The sequence below is a fragment of the Euprymna scolopes genome, chromosome 24 (genome assembly GCF_053919585.1).
Source record: "Euprymna scolopes isolate OS-2025 chromosome 24, ASM5391958v1, whole genome shotgun sequence".
NCBI lineage: Eukaryota > Metazoa > Mollusca > Cephalopoda > Sepiida > Sepiolidae > Euprymna > Euprymna scolopes.
This window is the reverse complement of record NC_136505.1, coordinates 34,276,982-34,283,200: the sequence shown is the minus strand read 5'-3', so window position 1 is coordinate 34,283,200 and position 6,219 is coordinate 34,276,982. Positions and strand designations below refer to the sequence as shown.

At 32.8% G+C, this 6,219-nt stretch overlaps 1 pseudogene; it reads left to right on the top strand.

The window, feature by feature from the left end:
- Nucleotides 1-5,608: 5,608 nt before the first annotated feature.
- On the top strand, nt 5,609-5,742 carry LOC145246985 (U2 spliceosomal RNA; annotated as a pseudogene).
- The last annotated feature ends 477 nt before the right edge of the window (nt 5,743-6,219 follow it).

The window sequence follows — 6,219 nt, the reverse complement described above, 5'->3', positions numbered from 1 at the left end:
GGTGCGAGAGAGAAGAGAAAGAGGTAGAGAGAGAGAAGCGGGTGAGAGAGAGAGAAGAGGGTGCGAGAGAGAAGAGAAAAAGGTAGAGAGAGAGAAGAGGGTGAGAGAGAGAGAAAGAGGATGAGAGAGAGAAGAGAAAGAGAGAGAGAGAAGAGGGTGATAGAGAAAGAGAGTGAGAGAGAGAAGAGAAAGAGAGAGAGAGAGAGAGAAAGAGGGTGAGAGAAGAGGGTAAATGTGCATCTTTTTTTATAGTAGGTAATGCTTGGGAGACTGTGCACATTGCCTCCTCCCCCCTCCCCCCTATAAACGCGGTTCCATTCATAAGAAAACAAACTCGTATAAAAGTAATTTTCGTGTATTTAAGCGGCCTTATACTGATAGCCACCCCTCCCCCTTCCAGTTTAACAGAGTTAGGAGGTAAAAACAAAATGGCTAAAGCCTTGTTTACATGGTAAACTATAGCAAAGAGCATAGTCATCTTTCTTCGCCGGTAAAAAACTTCAAGCAAAAATAAAAACATTTTCCCTACGTCAATTTTTATGTAATTTTGGGATTCTTCTTTTTGAAGTGCGATAAATCCGTTGGTAATAACGGTTCGACTCTTAAACTAATATTTAACTGTGTTATAGTATCAATGATACTCCTCGCAGGCAGCTTTAATGTACGTCAGAGGCTCAGCGTAGCCGACATTTTACTGAGCTGACGTCACGTCACGTGACAGCTAATGAATAATGTTAAAATGACAGGTTTTTTGGGGGGCCCCCCTGGGAGAAAAATGATCAGTTAACCCCCTTCTAGTTGTCCGTTTGACGTGAAATTTCGATATTTGTCATCCGGGTGATCAAGGTGCAATATGCTACCTAATTTGTCAACTTTGGTTGTGTCTGTCAAAAGTTTTAGCGTTACAAACAAACATACATACATACATACATACACACCGATTTTTGCCTTTTATATATATAGATATATAGAAGACTAGCAGGGCTACCCGGCGTTGCTCGGGACCGTATAAACAATGAAAAAAACAAAAGCAGATATTGAACATATGCTTTATTCTTAGGGGAGAGGAATCTTTCATCTCTATGTATTATTTGTTTTATCTACCCTAGGACTGATATTGTTCATGTTTTATCCCTAGCATAGGTAATTTACAGCATGTATATGAAATTGTTTTACCTTAGGGAGAAGAGAACAGGTAATATACAACATAATGTGTCTATATTACATCCCTGGCAACGCCTAGAAACCAGCTAGAACATGTATTTCAGTCAATCTTTATTATATCCTGGGCTATGCCGGGAAACCAGCTAATCTCTTTTTAGTGACTTGACCACCAAAATACCTCCCTAAGTGTGTCCTTTCTTTTGAACTTATTAGATATAGGTATCTAGAAATGTGTGTGAAATTTTGTTGAATGCATTGTTCACTATGATTTTCTTATTGTTCTACACAATATCAACTGTAGCGAAATAACACAGTAAACTTAGTGTAGTGTTAGAATAAAGAGCAAAGGAAAAAATTAGAATCATATTTTGTAATTGCAAATCTAAATTTGCTAGCATGTACCAGTATTTGCCAGGTTGTGGAAATTTGGAACTTATAACATATGTAGTGGCCTTTTCCTAGATACCTATTGCTAAAAATTATACTTTCATTTTGTTAGAAAAATCTCTCTTCAGATGCCCTGCATCATTCAAAATAAAAACAAATATTTTTATAATTGTTTCAGTATATTGCTACACAATGTGAAAGTTTTTAACGTTTGTAAAAAAAATCATGAATGTGCTTATATTGCAAAAAAGAAAATATCAGTGCACAGTATTGAAAGTGTTTGAGATTCAAAAGTCTGTAACATTTCTACTAACTTCATAAGATGTCATGTGAGAAACTGAATTGAATATCAAGACATTATCTGAAGCGTTTTTATTTTGGTGTAACATATGTGTTTACAGTGAACCTTAACTTTTAATAAACAGATTGGTATGCAATGACATAGGCTAAGAATCTTTAAAATATATATAAATTGGAAAAATGTGTGAACAAATGAAAAAAAAATGATCCGCTCCACTTGATGACATCAAGCACAGTAATATTTTAGTGAAGAAAATATGAAATTGATGTTCAGTGATTAGTTTGGATGAATGAGAAAATGTAATTGTTTGATGCATAAAAATAACTCAGTTGCTGTATTTGATATTAAGCAGCAAAATATAGTGATTTGAATATTTGGGAAAACATCAAACCAGATTATGTAAAAAGAAAAAAAAAAGATGAAATTAGAAAATATATATTTTATGTTTATGAGTTCTGCCAATCAAAATTTTGTGGCAGAAATTGGGTGATTACCATGCAATTTTATTTTGGTAAAATTCTTAAATTATTAGAATGTTTATTATAATTTCTAATTAGTGACTTGTTATAATCAAAATCCGCCCTAAAGAGTGTCCTTTCTTTTATTAGGTATCAGAGTAGGTATCAAGATTTCTACTTCTATACAAATGTGATATTTCAGATCTGTACATAAAAAATTTGTTGAATATATAGGTTGAGAATTGTTCTGTGTCGCTCTCTCTCACACACACACGCATTCTCACTTTTATAGATATAATAGATAGATTACTCTAGATATATTTCCATATGTCTGAATACCCTATATACAAATTTTCAAATCTGTAGATAAAAAAATTTGTTGAGTATATAGGTTGAAAATTGTTCTCTCTCTCTCACACACACATTCTCAATTTTAGAGATATAATAGATAGATTATGCTAGATATATTTCCATATGTCTGAATACCCTATATACAAATTTTCTAATCTGTAGATCAAATATTTGTTGAATATATAGGTTGAAAATTGTTCTTACTCTCTCTCTCTCTCTCTGGCTACCTCACACACACATTCTAACTTTTATAGATATAATAGATAGATTATGCTAGATATATTTCCATATGTGTGAATACCCTATATACAAATTTTCTAATTTGTAGATAAAAAATTTGTAGAGTGCATAGGTTGAGAATTGTTCTCTCTATCTCTCACACACACACATTCTAACTTTTAAAGATATAATAGATTATGCTAGATATATTTCGATATTTCTGAATACCCTATATATAAAAATTTGTTGAATGTATAGGTTGAGAACTGTTCTCTCTCTCTCTCTCTCTCTCGCTCACACACACACACATTCTCACTTTTATAGATATAATAGAAAGATTATCCTAGATATATTTCTATTTGTATGAATACTCTATATACAAATTTTAAAATCTGTAGATAAAGAATTTGTTGAGTATATGGGTTGAGAATTGTTCTCTCTCTCTCTCTCTCTCTCTCTCTCTCTCACACACACACACACATTCTCACTTTTATAGATATAATAGATTATGCTAGATATATTTCCATATGTCTGAATACCCTATATACAAATTTTCAAATCTGTAGATAAAAAATTTGTTGAGTATATAGGTTGAGAATTGTTCTCTCTCTCTCTATCACACACATTCTCACTTTTATAGATATAATAGACAGATTATGCCAGATATATTAAAATATGTCTGAATGCCCAATATACAAATTTTGAAATCTGTAGATAAAAAATTTGTTGTATACATAGGTTGACAATTGTCCTCTCTCTCACACACACACACATTCTCACTTTTATACATATAATAGATAGATTATGCTAGATATATTTCTATATGTCTGAACACCCTATATACAAATGTTCAAATCTGTGGATATAAAATTTGTTGAATGTATAGGTTGAGAATTTTTATCTCTCTCTTTTTCTCTCTCTCTCTCTCGCTATCTCACACACACGCATTCTCACTTTTATAGATAAAATAGATAGATTATGCTAGATATATTTCCATATGTCTGAATACCCTATATACAAAGTTTCAAATCTGTAGATAAAAAATTTGTTGAATATATAGGTTTAGAATTGTTCTCTCTCTCTCTCACACACACATTCTAACTTTTGTAGTTATAATAGATAGATTATGCTAGATATATTTCCATATGTCTGAATACCCTATATACAAATTTTCTAAACTGTAGGTAAAAAATTTGTTGAGTATGTAGGTTAAGAATTGTTCTCTCTCTCTCTCACACACACACACACACACACAAGTTCTCACTTTTATAGATATAATAGATAGATTATGCTAGATATATTTCTATATGTCTGCCTACCCTATATACAAATTTCCAAATCTGTGCCCAAAAATGTGTGGAATATATAGGTTGAGAATTGTTCTCTCTCTCTCTCTCTCACACATATTCTCACTTTTATAGGTTATATAGGTTGAGAATTTTTTGCTCTTTCCATCACTCACATTCACACTTTTATAGATATAATACATAGATTATGCCAGATATATTTACATATGTCTGAATACCCAATATACACATTTTCAAATCTGTAGATAAAAAATTAGTTGAATATATAGGTTGAGAATTGTTCTCTCTCTCTCTCTCTTTCTCTCTCTCTCTCACACACACATTCTCACTTTTATAGATATAATAGATAGATTATGCTAGATATATTTCCATACGTCTGAATACCCTATATCCAAATTTTCTAATATGTAGATAAAAAATTTGTTGAATATATAGGGTGAGAATTTTCCTTCCTCTCTTTCTCTCTCTCTCTTTCTCACACACACACAAGCTGAAAATTGTTCTCTCTCTCTCTCTGACTCTCTCTCTCTCTCTCACACACACACACATGGTCATTTTATAGATATAATAGATAGGTTATGCTAGATATATTTCTATATGTCTGAATACCCTATATACAAATTTTTAAATCTGTAGATAAAAAATTTGTTGAGTATATAGGTTGAGAATTGTTCTTTCTCTCTCTCTCACACACACATTCTCACTTTTATAGATATAATAGATTATGCTAGATATATTTCCAAATGTCTGAATACCCTATATACAAATTTTCAAATCTGTAAAGATAGAATTTGTTGAATATATAGGTTGAGAATTGTTCTCTTTCTCTCTCTTTCACACACATTCTCACTTTTATAGATATAATAGATAGATTATGCTAGATATATTTCCTTATGTCTGAATACCCTATATACAAATTATCAAATCTGTAGATACAAAATTTGTTGAGTATATAGGTTGAGAATTGTTCTCTCTCTCTCACACGAAACTGTGCGCTCGGCTTCTTCCCCCCCTTCCCACCCCAAATGCTTGGGAAACTGTGCACTGTTTTTGTTGGTTTTCAAGCTGCCTCTTCCCCCCCCCCACACACACACAGTTTAACAGTAGTAGGAGGTCAAGAGAAAGAGGGTGAGAGAGAGAGAAGAGTAAGTTGGTGAGAGAGAGAGAAAAGAGAAAGAGGGTGTTGGTTTTATATTTTTATTATCGTCTAATATTTTGAAAGCTGAATTTCTAATAAAATGTGCATCTATAGGAGATAATGCCTGGGAATGTGTTCCCCCCTCCCACAGTTTAACAGTGGTGTGACGTCAAGAGAAAGAGGGTGAGAGAGAGGGAAGAGTAAGTGGGTGAGAGAGAGAAAGAGAGAGAAAAAAAAAGAAAGACGGTGTTGGTTTTGTGAAAAAAGTTGTTATTTACAATTGTTCGCATTCTTGGCCTTTTGGTCAAGATCAAAGTGTAGTATCTGTTCTTCAGATGCTGCACTTCTATTTCTTGTTCTCTTTCGGTGGAGGAGAAATCCTCCACGACTGAGACAATTTTTATTTTTGTACCTTTTCTCCACGTTAAAAAACGACCCTGGTGTCTAACTCTGTCCCGTGGGGAGGCATAGTAAATAGGTACAATTGTTCGCCATTAGTGGATGTTGACGTCACGTCACGTGGCATGACTAAGCGTTTATTTTTTTAGTATGAATAACATTTTTTGTTTTAATTATAAAGTCTACACTTAATTTTATAGAAAATGATGTATATATAATAGAAAAAAAAAATTACTGGTTTTGTTGGATTCAAGTGGATCCCCCCCCCCTCCAGTTTAAGAGATAGCAGGTCACGTGGTAATATACAAAATGGCTAGCGTAAATATAAAGATCGGTTTTTTTATCGACGAATATTTTGAAAGCTGAATTTTTTTTTATTCCTGTACATTTTTTCCTGATATTTTTCGTTAAAACTCTTGTATAAATACTATTTTTAACCAGTTAAATACGTTGGAGACATTGTCATGGAGTTTAATAATCTCTAGAACAAAGCAT